Below are 16,675 nucleotides of genomic sequence, written 5' to 3' on the forward strand. Positions count from 1 at the left end.
GACTGAATAATATTCCATTGTCTGAATATTCTACCTTTTGCTTATCCAGTCATCCACTTATGAACACTTGGGTTACTCCGTCCTTTTGGCTATTACGACTAGTGCTGCTCTGAACATGAGTGCACAGATACCTTTGAGCTTCTGTTTTAAGTTCTTTTGTATATATAAGAAAATATTTTTTTTTGTATATTTTTTTTGTATGTATAACCAGAAGTCCTATTGCTGGATCATATGGCAGTTCTATTTTTAATTATTTTGAGGCACCATGGCATTGTTTCTCATAGCAACTGCACTTATTTTACATTCCCAACCACAGTGCATAAAAGTTCCAATTTCTCTACATCCTTGCCAACACTTGATATTTCCTGGTTTTTTAATAGAAGTCATCTTAATGGGTATAAAGTAGGGTATGTTTTTAAGTTCTTGGAAGTTTCTAGATTCTGCATTTTGAGTTATGATGTATGGTGCAGAGAACTGTATTTTGCTTTGAAGGTTTGCCATGACCATGTCCTCTGCTAAGAAAGAGGTAATAGACATAACACACGGTAATTTGAACCACGTGGACCTTTAGGCACGGTGACTCCATGCTTTGTATATGTGATCCTGCTCCTCTGGCCACAGCTGATTGGGCCAAAGAATGGCACTTGAGCCACAGGTGGGCCAGGTGTTTTGATGCAGAAGAGGTGTTCACGGGGCATTGAACCACATCTCCTCTCTCAGTTTCTGTCCCACAGTCTGTCTCAGTGACTGTCTTGATTTACAGGATTAAACTCACAAAACTTGAGGTTCGCAGGCTCAATTGGTCCTTCCTGGCAGGAGAAGCAGAAGCAATAGTAATAGAGATGAGGTATTTGAGACACCGTAGTAATGGAACATTTATAGGCACAAGCTCGTAAAATCTGACCAACGGCCAGGTCAGCCGAGCTTTTTAGTAATTTTTAGTGATTTTGCATAGACTTCAACATCCTTTCCCCATAAACACTGTGATCTGTGATACCCTAAGCATGCTTCTCTTCTTTGCAACCTGAAAATGGCCAGTATGGAAGTTTTAAACAAAGAAATAAACATATTCATTAAAACAAAAAATGCTTTGAGTTTTATAAGGTCATTCTTTTATTAGATTTATTATTATATCTTTTATTATATTTATAATTATTTATAAGGTCATTCTTGATTTTTAAGTAACTTAAAAAAAACACAACTTTAATGAGGCCTCTCTGCTTTGCACAACTGTGTTTCTGTTTGGTGTTGTTTTGATGCGTATCTCAAGATTTCTCTTTTTCATACCTAGGAAAATCAGAAAGAAGTTGCAAGCACAAAGTAACAGAGAAGAAAATGAAAGCAGGATTCGTAACTCTGAATTAGAATTAGCAAAAAAGCAAACAGAGCATCTCCAAAATGAATAAATCCACAAACACCAGCCACCATACACTTAAATGACCAAGTAAAGCGTTCAGTCCAGTTCAGTTCAGTTCAGTTGCTCAGTCGCGTCCAACTCTTTGCGACCCCATGAATCGCAGCACACCAGGCCTCCCTGTCCATCACTAACTCCCGGAGTTCACTCAGACTCACGTCCATTGAGTTGGTGATGCCATCCAGCCATCTCATCCTCTGTCGTCCCCTTCTCCTCCTGCCCTCAATCTTTCCCAGCATCAGGGTCTTTTCCAACGAGTCAACTCTTCACAATAGGTGGCCAAAGTATTAGAGTTTCAGCTTCAGCATCAGTCCTTTCAAAGAACACCCTTCTGATCTCCTTTAGAATGGACTGGTTGGATCTCCTTGCAGTCCAAGGGACTCTCAAGAGTCTTCTCCAACACCACAGTTCAAAAGCATCAATTCTTCGGTGCTCAGCCTTCTTCACAGTCCAACTCTCACATCCATACGTTTTCTTCAATTCTAAGCTCCAACTTTCAAAATACAATTTCAAGAAGTCAAATTTTAAACTGAAATACTATCCAGAGATATCCAATAGCCAAGTGTGAACATGATTTGCTGTAACCACTTTTTACAGTATGCCTAAAAGTTAAAATAGAGATACTTCCCCATAACTCAGACATTTCCTCCTCCTAGCATACGTGTGTAACCGGTTGCTGTAGCCACATCCTCCTAGCTAACTCTCTCCATTAAAATAAGGGAACAAATATGCCATTTAAGTGTGTCTCTCTCATCCGCTAGTATAACAACAGCAACAATAAAACAACAACTAGTTCTGCAACAGCAGTTTTAACTGGTGTCAAGATGAAGGGAGGTCAGAAGTCAAGTTACACAGATATTTAACTATGCAATGAACATATTGAGCTATCGGGACAAATAGGAACAAATAAATCCATGCTGGCAACCAGAAGTTGCAGTCCACAGCTTGATTTCTTAGCAGAGGTAGTGTATGTTCCCTCTGGTACAGTCTGTGAGCCACACTGACAGACAAAACATATACCACCCTTTAATCCCAATGGGGGATTAAACAAGACCACAGAAAAGTCACAAACCCCTTTCCCAACTAGGCTACAAAAGTAAAACTGTCAACCTTACCAGGCTCACTTTGTTCAAATCTAAGGTTGTTGGAGAGACATGGGAATAAATATTGATATACATGTCAACTAACTATGATAACATCCTGGTTTTAGCAGGTCCTTTCTCATTAAGGAATCAGTAATAATATCAACAACCTTTTGCTGAGTAATTATTGTGTCAGCTGCTTGTGCATGCATGCTAAGCACTTCAATTGTGTCCGACTCTGCAACCCTATGGATTGTAGCCTGCCAACCTCCTCTGTCCATAAGGATTCTCAAGGCAAGAATACTGGAGCAGGTTGCTGTGGCCTCCTCCAGGATATCTTCCCAACCCAGGGGTTGAATCCCTGTCTCCTACATCTCCTGCACTGGCAGGCGGGTTCTTTACTACTGGCACCACCTGGGAAGATGCTTTGTACCCACTCTCTAATTTAATACCACAGCAATCCTATGAGGTAGGAATTATGTTCTGCATTCAAGACATGAAGTTCAGCTATTTGGCCAAAAACACAAAGCTAGTAATTGACAGAATAGGTATTTATGACCCATTTTACCAAACACGAAAACTCACATTTTTCTTTTGTATCACTATACTACCTGTCCTGCTGCTGCTGCTGCTAAGTTGCTTCAGTCGTGTCCGACTCTGTGCGACCCCATAGACGGCAGCCCACCAGGCTCCCCCGTCCCTGGGATTCTCCAGGCAAGAACACTGGAGTGAGTTGCCATTTCCTTCTCCAATGCAGGAAAGTGAAAAGTGAAAGTGAAGTCGCTCAGTCGTAGTAGGTACTAAATACATAGTAATGAATAAAGAATTTAACAAACATCTGCTGAGTAAAATATGCCCAAATCTCTGGTCACAAAATATGACAGGTTCAGTGAAAGATGCAATGTGTATATCTTTAAGACTTGGATCCTGGCTTAATATATGCAAACAGGAATTTAAGAGGCAAATGAATTCTGTCTACCGTTGCTTAGCACATATTACTCTGTTTTCAGCATAGAGCAATTTCTTTACCTCTTTGTCTTACTTTCTCTCTAATAAACTGTTAATTCCCTTGTCTAGACCTCCGGCACTCTTTTCCTAGACAGCAATAACCTCTTTCCCGTTCCCGCCAGTCTACTAACACCAAGGCCAAAATTATTTTCCATGCCTGCCACTCTCACATCCCCCTTTAATAGGAAACCCCCAGGTTTCCAATGGCTCTGCTAATTACATTAGTGGGGGCTGTTCCCTTCAAGAACTCACTCCACCCTACCTATCTGTTCCCTCTGCTGCTGTATTCTGTATTATGGAGGGTGGAATTTAGGCTCCATCCCAGATAATCCCTCCAGTCCTCCTCATCCTAACAGGTCACACAAACTGCTCCAAGTCATATTTGCAGCATGGGTTGCCAAAGAAGAAAAATAATGTTGCCAAAAGGCCTTCTTGCCTTTTACAAGAACAGATCTTAGAACAGATCTACTTCACCGTTTACCCGAGAGAATCCCTCTTTATAATATTATTGAACTTGGCAATCAGACAGAGGCTGAGAGGCCATTCCAAAAGGATTTGCTAAATCAGCTGTTCTTCTGAGGCAGAGTGATGCTGCATTCTAGCAAGAAGAGCATTCCATTTAAAACAGAAGCTGGCCTTCAGTTTGCCCTACTCACTCTACTTTAGTATCCTTCCTTGTTTTCAAGTCTATACTACTTCAAAGAGAAGGAGCTCCAATTAAGGATGAGGAGATGGTACTCCTTTGAGCCAGACAATGTTTTTTTTTTTCTACTCACAGCCACCCCTCGGTCAAACCGCACTGGTTTTGTCATTTATAATATGTGACTGCCTGTGTGACAGCCAGGGAAGTCACCTCAGATTCACCCAGTAGTTCCCCACTGAAGTAACATCATGACAGGGATTAGGACATTTGCAGTATCTCTCAGGCTCTTTTTTCTGGGATTGCAGTCTGTGAAGCCTCTATAAACCAGAACTGCCAAGGTCTGTATTTGTCACCTTGTGGAAAATACTTGCCTAAAACGGAACATAAAGAAGAGCCAAGAGGAGAGAGCCCTGCCAGAATCCTGTGAGCTCTTGAATTCAACCATGCCTGAAAGCAGAATCATTATCCCTTGGACTTTCTAGTGATGGACGCTAATAAATTCCTATGCCTCTTAGCTTCAGCAAGGTTAGCTGGAATATTTTTGTCACTTGCAAATGCATGAGCTCTAAATAATAAACAGTGTGTAGCTGAGGGAAAGATGACTGCATGAGGTATATTTCCCAATAGGAAACAGATGGTACTCTCAAATTGGAAAATTTCAGAGGATTTTTTAAAATTAAGTTTCTATTTACAAAGCTGTAGGTGGGGTGGATCGGAACCACAAGGGTTCGTTAACTCAGAGTTGGGTAGAACAGAGCTGTTATCACCCGCAGGCCTACGAGGACAGGGGAAAGACTAGTTACCAGATTATGGAAGAAGAGACTCATGTCGAAACAGTAACCTTGAAATACACAGTGATGTGGAGTCAAGAGACACAGCTAGTTCAAAGTGAACTTTCAAGAAAGGAGCCAAGGGAATCAACACATTGACCTCCATCTAGTTCTGATCTATCTACGATCCCTGTTGGCCTTATTAAACTGAACATCAGAGAGGCGTGTGATGTAGCCACACGAATCAATCTGCCTGGGCAGAGATGGAAATTCAGAAGGAGGAAATTTGATCTCCAGTTTCACATGAGAGTTATTCAGCACAGCCTATGTGTTTTGCCTGTTACTCATTCCTGTCCTTCATCCAATTAAAAAATACATATTCTCATCTCAGGAGATACATGAAGTCCCATTGGCAGATGTATTTGCATGGAGTGATAATAGCTCCATCATACTGTCTTTCAAGGTTCCCACTGAGTGTGATTGTTGTGCAAAGTCTGTCCTTCAGCTGATGCCAGCAAAGCATAGGATCTATCCACAAATCAGACCCATGCTTTTGCTTCCACAACTCACTAGTCATTTTGAACTCTCCATGAAGTCATAGATGTGAATGAGTAAAAGACAGCAAAGCAGTAGAGGCAGGTACAATATTGAGTCTGAGCCACCAACTTCTGCAGTTGATTGAATATGCTTGGGACTAGACTTGTATATGCTATCCAATTTTATAGTATAATATTATTGTTTATGTCCAGTGTTAATTTCTGTGTATCAAATAATACTTCAGATATAATGGAAACTTCAGATTTCATAGTCATTTTACTTTGCATGGTAAAGTATTTAGTGTCTGGTAGCAAGCCAGAAGCTGCTTTTCAAATGGAAAATAGCTGTCAGTAAAGAAGGACATGGCCTTATTCCAGAGCCCTGGGTATATAGGCTGTTGATCTTCCTATTGAATTTGCCAGAGGCTTGAAGAGCATCTCCATCTGCCATAAATTCTTCCTTTATTTATAGTGTCCCATATTATGAGGCCCAGATAGCAGAGTAGCCTGCATTGCCGTCTAGACTCACTACAGAGCCCATTCTTCCTATAAGTTTTCCCTCTCAAAACTTGTAACTTTAAATATTACCCATACATGGGTAATAGGATTATACCAAAACAAATGTGTTGCCTGCAAATTCCTAACTGGTCCTAGGTATAATATCTTTTTCTAAGTGATGAGTTCCATGTAAGGTGTAGCAACTTGTGCCTTTCTTCAGAAAAAAAGGTCACATTATGCCTAATGGATAACTCATATTTCAGACTCTGAAATTTCATAGTTTTTATTCCTGCCTTTTAGAATGCAGCCTTTTTACGATATACAGACTGCTTGCTGCTTCTACTTACTAGACCCAGTTAACAATGTTATCTTTATGTAGTAGATGAGTGAGATGTTTAGTGAAAATAGCAAGATGATCAAGGTCCATCTAGATTATATTATAACATAAAGCATGGTCCACATATCACCTGGGCCAGGTAGTAACTCTATACTATAGTCCCTGTCATGTAGATGCTTCTGATTTTCCTCACTGATTGAAATGGAATGATAAGACAGCTGCACATAAAATCAGCACATGATTATGTTTGCTATTGTTGGTGCTGTTTAGTTGCTAAGTCATGTCCAATTCTTTGTGACCCCATGAACTGCAGCATATAGGCTTCCCTGTCCTTCACTGTCTCCCTGAGTTTGCTCAAACTCACTCCTATAGTCTATTAGTCTCCATGATATATACCAGCCAAATAGACATGTTAAATAATACATGGTAAGTATAACTACCATTTCACTTCTCAAAATTGTGATAGTGACACTAATCTCTATAATACCCCCAGGAATGAGATACTGGTTTTGGTTAATCATCTTATTAATGGAGGCAGGGAGCCCATTTCAGGCATTTCTACTTGACGTTTTCTATCATAATATTGCCCACTTCATAGGTAATGGTACCAATATAGGGATTTTTTTCTCTTCTTGAATAAATTAATCATCTTAAAATTTCTAGATAAGGAATTAAAAGTAGTATTTATCCCGTCTTCCAAGAACTACTATCAGATGTGAGCCAAGATTGCATCTATTAACTGGCTTCTATGAGCCCCTGCTCACTAGGACACAAAGCTATTTAGTCCTAGGGAATTGCTTCAGTTTATAGACAATGTCTAATAACCCCCAGAAAGTGTGGGCATTTATCATTTTTTTAGCACACAGTCACCATAATAAATGGTTTCAGAGTTCCCAAGGAAGTCTTGGGAAGAGACTTGCGGGATTGATAAGTCCATATGACGATGTCTTTCCTTAAAGAGACCTGGAGGACTTCCCCGGTGGTTCAGTGGTTAAGACTCTACCCTTAACTGCAGGGGGTGTGGGTTTGACCCCTGGTGGCGGAATTTCCACATGCAGCATGATGCAGCACCTCCCCCTAAAAGAAGGAGAACCTGGACTATTCCTCAGTTCACAGACTTCAGGTATATGAATCAGTTTAGATTTAGAACCTGTATAGGAAGGCATGAAATCCACCTCAAAGATTCAAGTTAGGTTTCTGTGCTTTGGACGAATAATTTTTCCACTTATATATGTCAAATAACCCATTAATAGAATGCTCTCTAGGGGACTCCCACAACAAACAAGTATTGTCACAGACCCCTTAGGTCCAAATTCTGTGCTTATCGTTCAAATCCCATAATTTCTTATAACACTTAGCTCGTCTCTGACAGTTAATTGCTATTAAACATACTCTACAAATCTAAGACTTCCACTATTCACGCTGCGGTCAGTGAACTTCTTACACTGCATCATCCTCTCAATCCTCTCTTTCTCAAAAGGAGCCATCATAGAACTTCTCAAGCATCTGCTGTCCCACATCAATGCATTCCTTACTCCTTTGGTGAATGGTGCATCCTTTGGGTCTTCCCAAAGGGTTTGACTAAACAGACTACTGCTGATAGAGATAGGTTGACTCTTCTTTTCTTTTCTTTTCTATATGCTCTTTTCTCATGGAGTCAGGTCTTGAATTTCTCAAACTGTGCTATGTGGGAAAATAACTCTCATTATATAGGTCTAGAAGGAATGAGAGTTGGTGAGGTTGGGTCCTAAGAGAAATCAGCATCAGATTATGAGTCAACTGCCTTAGGTTAAATCCCTGAAAAATTTTTATGCAAAGACTATTCAGAGGGAGGAGATGGAGCAGAAACTACCTCCTCAGGCAAGAGAATTTCAAGAGAATTTAGAGGATCAGAGTCCTGACTCATGGGAAAAGACCCCGATGCTGGGAAAGATTGAGGGCAGAAGGAAAAGGGGGCGACAGAGGATGGGATGGTTGAATGGCATCACCAACTAAATGGACATGAGTTTGAACAAATTACAAGAGACAGTTAAGGACAGGGAAGCCTAGCATACTGCAGTCCATGGGATCACAAAGAGTCAGAAATGAATGAGTGACTTAACAACAACAAAGTCCTCAGCCCAACGTCTGCTCAAATGTCCCAATCCCCTGCCTCAGATTTTCTACCAGCTTCTTTTCAAATGAGAAACCCAGAGACATACTTAAGAATTTGATGGATGCTGCAATCTCCCACCTTTTATAATCACATCCCAGGTTTGTGCCTTAGCCAAATAGCAACAGTGGGAGATGAGGAACTCCTTCAAAGCTTCCACTGAGGCCTTCTTGTTTTCCACATGTGTTATATAAATTTGTATCTCTTAATTTCTCTTTTCCCTAAGTAAGCCCCTGAGGGAAAGAAGTCAGCTTATTCTGCATGCTTTATAATCTCTGCTGTTGCCATAGTGATCTCCTGCTGCAATGCTCTCCATCTGTAAATCATTCTCTACCACCATCATGACACTCTGGGTAATAGAAATACCTCTGTACCCACTTTTCCCAAGTAGGATGATTATCCTGTGATCCATGAATTTAGGAGAAACTTAATGTCAGAATCCCACTTGGAAGGTCTATTCCCAGTGGCCACTTCCAGTACCAATAAATGCAGAATGTAAAACTAATTATTGCATTACTCAGGGTCACAACAGGAAAGAGGCAGCACATTCAAATTAGAATAATTCAAAGGAAGCTTATTACAAAAGGACAATTTACTAAAATGAGATTTAGGAAGAACCACAAGTGATAATGTATTTTTCCAGACTTTTATTACAACCCATAGTTGAAAGGTGACAATGAGGGGAGAAAGCAGTTAGCAGAATCTAAAAGTTGAAAGACAAATATAGAAGGTCACTTTGAGATGATCTAGTGAAGGAGCATTTCAGGGAAAGGCAGCAAAAAATACAGAGATGGCATTGTGAAGGAAGAGCATGTAGCCCTATACCTAGAATAGAGGGTGAGAAATGAGAAATGAGGACCGAGAGGTGAGGAAAGTTGCACATATTATAGGCTATTGTAGGTTATTGTAAGGGTTTTGTTTTAATGTCCATATATTGGGAAGATTCCAGAAAGTTTGATTCTGATTTACATTTTTAAAGGATCACACAGACCACACAGAATGGTGGTGACCACACAGATCACACAGAATTACAACAATCTAGATGGGAACTTCCTGGTGGTCCGGTGGCTGAGACTCTGTCCTCCCAATGCAGGGGGCCCAGGTTCTATCCCTGGTCAGAGAACTAGATCCCACATGCCTAAATTAAGAGCCCATACACCGCAATGAAGGTCCTACATGCTGCAACTAAGACCCAGCCCAGTCAAAAAAATTAAAAAACAATAATATAGTTGAAGGGCAATGTTGGCTTGGACCAGCTCCAAGTAGTGGTGTTAGCACAAAGTGATCAGATTTTGGAAACCTTTTTTTTGAAGTAAGTCTGATAGGAATTGCTGAGACGTTGAATAGGGGTTGTGAAAGAAGGAAAAAATCCCATGTTTTTGGATTGAGTAACTTAAGAATGAAGGTGTCATCCATGGAGTTGGAGATGGCTTTGAAAAGAACAGGTTTAGAAGGAAAAAAATAGGAATTCTACTTGGACATGTTAGGTTTGAGATGCTTTGGAGGCATAAAGTAGGTGACTGGAAATACAATCTGAAGTTTAGAAGAAAGGTCCAGGCCAGAGATATAAACATGGGAGTGTGAACAGACAGACGGTACTTAAAACCTCAGTACTAGATGAGATCACCTAGGCAGTGAATATCAATAAAGACAGGACCATAAATTTGAAATATGAATCAGTCCCTGAGAAAATTTTATTCTAAAATGATTGTTCTGAGGAGCTTTAATATCATGGAGGGTCGAGAGACTACCCTGTCTCTCAGTGGAATTTTGTAACATTCTTATTTAAGGGTGTAAAGATCATGGTTAACTTGATGAAGAAGAATATGGTTATGAGAGATATGCAGTGTCTTTAGACTTCCATTTCTTTATGCCCTCAGGTTACACACATTTAAAATCTCCAGAAATGCCTTAGGAAAGGCCTCCTAGGGTTTCCAGAAGATGAACAAGGCACATCCAGTGCTCGGCTGTGGACTTCGTGTAGGAAAACCTTATGTCTGAATTGATGCCAGTTTCTCACGCTTTTCCTCAGCAATCCTCTGGAGGTCACAGAGGGAGAATTAACATGTATCCACCTGCGGAAGTAGCTACACCCATAGCAGGACCCCTAGGAAAACCCCCTAAAGCCCCAAAGCAGCAGTGAATGAAACTCTGTGTACCACATCCACCTCAGTACCTTAGACTGTATCCATCTGTGGGAAGCTGAACCCTTAAATCCAACCTCCTCACGTGTCTATGTGAAAATTGCTCATGCACAGATTGCTTCAGCTTATGTGGTGACTGCTAGAAATCACAGAGCCCCGTGCCATTGCTGTCCTGATGTTCACCCTGATTTGATGTTCCCGATTTGGAAGACAACAAAGTATGGATATTATACAGCTTGTCAAGAGACACAGAGCAAGTTAGGAATTGGTTGTCTTCATTCCACTCCTTGATTTACCACCTGGTCTTTTCGGCTCACAAGATAACACAAGATTATTTTAAAACCACACAATCACCCCCAAATGTCAGTTTTACACACCCTAATGTAATTGGGAGCAGTTCTGAAGCCAGTTTTATTTTGAACCCTGGCTCTTAGTGACCCCATAGCCTTAACATTTTCATATTGCTCTCCCAATTTTAAAAGATAATGGAGAAAGAGCACAGAAATAAACCCTGGCTGAAAATAAAATTTTTAAATTATATCAAGCAATACACAGCTGTGAAATCATTTATGAGAGAGCTGTCAGGAGATATACCCTATATTATTTTGTGACCCATTCAGAAATAATCATTTCTCCCTGGCTGGTCTCATTGGCTGTGGCTCCTAAAAGTATAGGCAACATTGAACTAGGTGACTGGAGGGCTTCTGGGACTGCTTTCCTTCCTGTGTATAACCTCAGGGAGAACTCCAGTTTCCTCATTAGTACAGCCAGGTTGTAACGCTAACTCTGTCTACCTTACAGGTGTTTGTAAAGACCAGGTAAGGTATTGCACTATAATGTATAAGCACTAAACAAATAAAAATAAAAGTGATAATAGACAATATTAAATAGCACTCCGCGTAAGCCATTGCTCCCAGTGCTGGTCTCGCTTCTTCACAGCAGCCTTGCAATACAGGCGAGCTTTATTTGTATTGATCTATTTTGTATCTAATAATGAGAGTGCAAGGAATGAATGACTCATTGCTGTTCTTCTGGATGTTGAAACTGCATCAAGATTGTCATACTGAGGGAAGTCAGTCAGAGAAAGACAAGTATCATATGATATCGCTTATATGTGGAATCTAAAAGAATGGTAAAATTAATCTATTTGCAAAACAGAAATAGAGACACAGATGTAGAAAACAAACTTATGGTTGCCAAGGGAAGGAGGAGTAAAAGGATAAATTGGAAGGTTGGGATTGACATATACATTCCACAATGTGTAAAATAGACAGGGACCTAACGGTATGGCATAAGGAATTCTATTCAATACTCTCTAATGACCCATAAGGCAAAATAATCTGAAAAAGAGTAAATATATGCTTAACTGATTAATGTTGCAGTATAGCAAAAACTAATACAATATTCTAAATCAGCTACATTCCAATAAAAATGAATTTTAAAAAATTTTAGAAAGAAAGCGATGGATAGCCACTGAAAAATTTTAAGCAGAAACTTAGCATTAAATACAATAAAATTTGTGTTTTATTTAAAAAAAAAACTGCAAGATCACCTTCTAAATTTTGACTCAAGCGTGCATGCTAAGTTGCTTCAGTATCTGACTCTTTGTAGCCCCATGGACTGTAACTCGCCAGGCTCCTCTGTCCATGGGTTTCCCCAGAGAAGAATACTGGAGTGAGTTGCCATGCCCTTCTCCAGGGGACCTTCCCAACTCAGGGATCAAACCCATGTTTCTTACCATCTCCTGCGTTGGCAAGTGGGTACTTTACCACTGGTACCACCTGGGAAGCCAAGAGGCCAAGAAAGGCATTTGCAGACTCACATCTACAAGCTGATTGTGACTAGGACTCTAGCCAACCCAGAACTGTAAATGGGGATCTAGCTATATGGTTAAGGTAGAATCAGGTGGTACAGTGGGTTGTTAGGAAATTAGTTTTGAAGCTTTGTTTGCATAACAATCACATTGCATTTGTATCTAATGAAGAATACATACATAATATACACATAATGTATGCAATGTATATAGTGAATAATGTATCAGTTCAGTTCAATCGCTCAGTCATGTCCGACGCTTTGAGACCCCATGAATCACAGCACGCCAGGCCTCCCTGTCCATCACCAACTCCCGGAGTTCACTCAGACTCACGTCCATCGAGTCGGTGATGCCATCCAGCCATCTCATCCTCTGTCGTCCCCTTCTCCTCCTGCCCCCAATCCCTCCCAGCATCAGAGTCTTTTCCAATGAGTCAACTCTTCCCATGAGGTAGCCAAAGTACTGGAGTTTCAGCTTTAGCATCATTCCTTCCAAAGAAATCCCAGGGCTCATCTCCTTCAGAATGGACTGGTTGGATCTCCTTGCAGTCCAAGGGACTCTCAAGAGTCTTCTCCAACACCACAGTTCAAAAGCATCAATTCTTCAGTGCTCAGCCTTCTTCACAGTCCAACTCTCACATCCATACATGACCACAGGAAAAACCATAGCCTTGACTAGACGGACCTTTGTTGGCAAAGTAATGTCTCTGCTTTTGAATATGCTATCTAGGTTGGTCATAACTTTCCTTCCAAGGAGTAAACGTCTTTTAATTTCGTGGCTGCAGTCACCATTTGCAGTGATTTTGGAGCCCAAAAAAATAAAGTCTGACACTGTTTCCACATCTATTTCCCATGACGTGATGGGACCAGATGCCATGATCTTCGTTTTCTGAATGTTGAGCTTTAAGCCAAATTTTTCACTCTCCACTTTCACTTTCATCAAGAGGCTTTTGAGTTCCTCTTCACTTTCTGCCATAGGGTGGTGTCATCTGCATATCTGAGGTTATTGATATTTCTCCCGGCAATCTTGATTCCAGATTGTGATTCTTCCAGCCCAGTGTTTCTCATGATGTACTCTGCATATAAGTTAAATAAGCAGGGTGACAATATACAGCCTTGACGTACTCCTTTTCCTATTTGGAACCAGTCTGTTGTTCCATGTCCAGTTCTAACTGTTGCTTCCTGACCTGCATACAGATTTCTCAAGAAGCAGATCAGGTGGTCTGGTATTCCCATCTCTTTCAGAATTTTCCACAGTTTATTGTGATCCACACAGTCAAAGGCTTTGGCATAGTCAATAAAGCAGAAATAGATGTTTTTCTGGAACTTTCTTGCTTTTTCCATGATCCAGCGGATGTTGGCAATTTGATCTCTGGTTCCTCTGCCTCTTCTAAAACCAGCTTGAACATCAGGAATTCACGGTTCACGAATTGCTGAAGCCTGGCTTGGAGAATTTTGAGCATTACTTTACTAGCGTGTGAGATGAGTGCAATTGTGCGGTAGTTTGAGCATTCTTTGGCATTGCATTTCTTTGGGATTGGAATGAAAACTGACCTTTTCCGGTCCTGTGGCCACTGCTGAGTTTTCCAAATTTGCTGGCATATTGAGTGCAGCACTTTCACAGCATCATCTTTCAGGATTTGAAGTAGCTCAACTGGAATTCCATCACCTCCACTAGCTTTGTTTGTAGTGATGCTTTCTAAGGCCCACTTGACTTCACATTCCAGGATGTCTGGTTCTAGGTCAGTGATCACACCATCGTGTAGCATGCTAATTAAATGTAGCCAAATTTTCTTAAAATACTTTTATTCACACTCTACAAGAGGTGAGAAAATCCCATTTGTCTCTGTCAAAGTAGAGTGAAGGCTATTGGTGATTGTAGGGGTATATTATGCTCTTTGACCCACTCCCTTAGGGTGACTCCTGGGCTGGCCTTTGTTCAGGCAGGTGGTGTACCAGGATGAGCCTTCTGGTGTCCACTTACCCTCTCTGCTTTCTCCCTTCTAATCTCTTTTATCTTCCCTCTTCTCTCTCTCATCCCCATTTCTCTCCTCTGTCTTCTCTTCTCTTCAGTTCTTTCTCCCTTCTCTCTCTCTGCTTACCTTGCTACCTCTTAATTTCCCTTTTTTGTCTCCCCACCTCCTTTTCTCTCATTCTCTCTCCCTCCCACCACCCTTTGCTCACCTCCATCATGTGGTTTGGGCTTCTGCTTCAACCTGTTAGGCCCAACCCCATTTCCTACTGACCTGACAGTCTTTCTTCCCATTCTACCTAGATTTTCCCAGAGCCTTCCTTGCTTCAACAGCCTGACTGGCTTCCTCACAGGACTGCATTGTGTAAGTGGAGCCACAGTACAATCCTCCTGTCTGGATTCTCCCTACATTGCCCCACTCCACACGGCAGGTTGGGATTGAGGAGTCCAATCTGTGTCTGACCTCCCAGTGTCTCTGTGGCATGGAGTATTGGCCAGCTTCAGTGACATTGTGAGCCCAGATCAGCTTCCCCCAAGTCCATCACTTGCCTCCTAGAGGCCTATGTTACTAATGTCTGATCTGGGGGGATGAATCTGGTGAGAACTCATGACCAGTGAGTAAGAGTCATGGTTCTCAAAGAGATTTTCCAGGTTGACAAAGATCCTAGTTAGTAATCAAAGAGCATTGTCATCCAAGGGACATTTATTGAGAATTTAATGATGTCTTAGCATGTTAGGTATGCCAAGATGAATACTTTGGACCTTATCCTTAGGAACCTGAAAGTCTAGTAGAGGGGGAATGGGATGGGTTAGAAGTAGGATCGTATTATGAATATATATACAAATAGGAAATTAGAATTCCACTTCCTGTAAAAGAATAATGGAAGAAAATTTACCTACCTTGTGGACTGGGGGAGCATTTCTAGAGGGATCAACCTGTGACTTGAGCCTTTTAAGATGTGGTTTCATTGGCTAAGACATCGTAGACAGGAGTATACTATGAGCACAGTTCTAGAGACAAGAAGAAGGTATAAAAAAGAAGCTGTATGTTGCTAGAGGATGAGTAATCAGAGCAATTCACAAGCAGCTTTGCTAGCTAAGAAGGAATAAGAACCAAAGGCCAGGAGAAGAGCCTGGCTGAAAAGGGTCAGGTTCTGAATTGGCTCAAGCCCAACAGGACACTACAGGGCAGATTCCCAGGGGGCAACGAAGAGGTTGGGGTCACAGGGGCACCCAGGGACCCACCCCAGGCACTTAAGGCTCAGAAGAGCAGAGTAATTCCTTATACACCTGCCACATTTTGTGCTTATTGGTGGCAAGTGAGTCCACACCTTTCAGAACTACCTGCCAATCTGCTGAACTGGGGTCTGAGGAACTATACATATACTTTAATTGGCTAAAGAAAGATAGCCCATAGTAGAAAAATAAGATTGGAAGTGTAAGTGATTTCCATATTCTGAAAAGTCTTGTTGACCAACCTTAGAAGCTTTTTTTTTTCTACAGACAAATGGAAGTTCATTTTCCACTGCATGCACGCTTGCATTCTAAGCTGCTTCAGTCATGTCTGACTCTTTGGGACCCTATGGACTGTAGCCCTCCAGGCTCCTCTATCCAGGGGATTCTCCAGGCAAGAATAGTGGAGTGGGTTGCCATGCTCTTCTCCAGGGGATCTTCCCAACTCAGGAATTGAACCTGCTCCTCCTGCAACTCCTGCACTGCTGGCAGATTCTTTACCACAGAGCCACTGGGGAAGCTCCATTTGTCACTGACATTTCAACAAAATCCAGAGCAAAGAGCCCTGGATTGAAACTTCTACTAATGATTCTAGTCTAAGACATGTAGTTTAGGCACATCATACTTCCTTAGGCCAAGCATACATGAAGTTGAATTAAGCCAGAAGAAAAAACACCAATACAGTATACTAACGCATATATATGGAATTTAGAAAGATGGTAACAATAACCCTGTGTACGAGACAGCAAAAGAGACACTGATGTATAGAACAGTCTTATGGACTCTGTGGGAGAAGGAGAGGGTGGGAAGATTTGGGAGAATGGCATTGAAACATGTAAAATATCATGTATGAAATGAGATGCCAGTCCAGGTTCAATGCATGATACTGGATGCTTGGGGCTGGTGCACTGGGACGACCCAGAGGGATGGTATGGGGAGGGAGGAGGGAGGAGGGTTCAGGATGGGGAACACATGTATACCTGTGGCGGATTCATTTTGATATTTGGCAAAACTAATACAATTATGTAAAGTTTAAAAATAAAAAAGATCAGAACAGAAAAATAAATAAATAAA

At 41.2% G+C, this 16,675-nt stretch overlaps 1 long non-coding RNA gene across 1 annotated transcript in view; it reads right to left on the minus strand.

Annotated features, from left to right (window-relative positions):
- Nucleotides 1–1,146: 1,146 nt before the first annotated feature.
- LOC113894087 overlaps nt 1,147–16,675 on the minus strand; it is a 53,230-nt gene continuing 37,701 nt past the window's right edge. Inside the window, exons 3-4 of the long non-coding RNA XR_003511465.1 lie at nt 15,269–15,379; nt 1,147–1,287 (exon numbers count right to left, since the gene is read on the minus strand). This is a non-coding gene — a long non-coding RNA (uncharacterized LOC113894087). The remainder of the gene's footprint in view (nt 1,288–15,268; nt 15,380–16,675) is intronic.

This window comes from Bos indicus x Bos taurus, chromosome 6 (assembly GCF_003369695.1).
Source record: "Bos indicus x Bos taurus breed Angus x Brahman F1 hybrid chromosome 6, Bos_hybrid_MaternalHap_v2.0, whole genome shotgun sequence".
In the NCBI taxonomy this organism is placed as follows: Eukaryota; Metazoa; Chordata; class Mammalia; order Artiodactyla; family Bovidae; genus Bos; species Bos indicus x Bos taurus.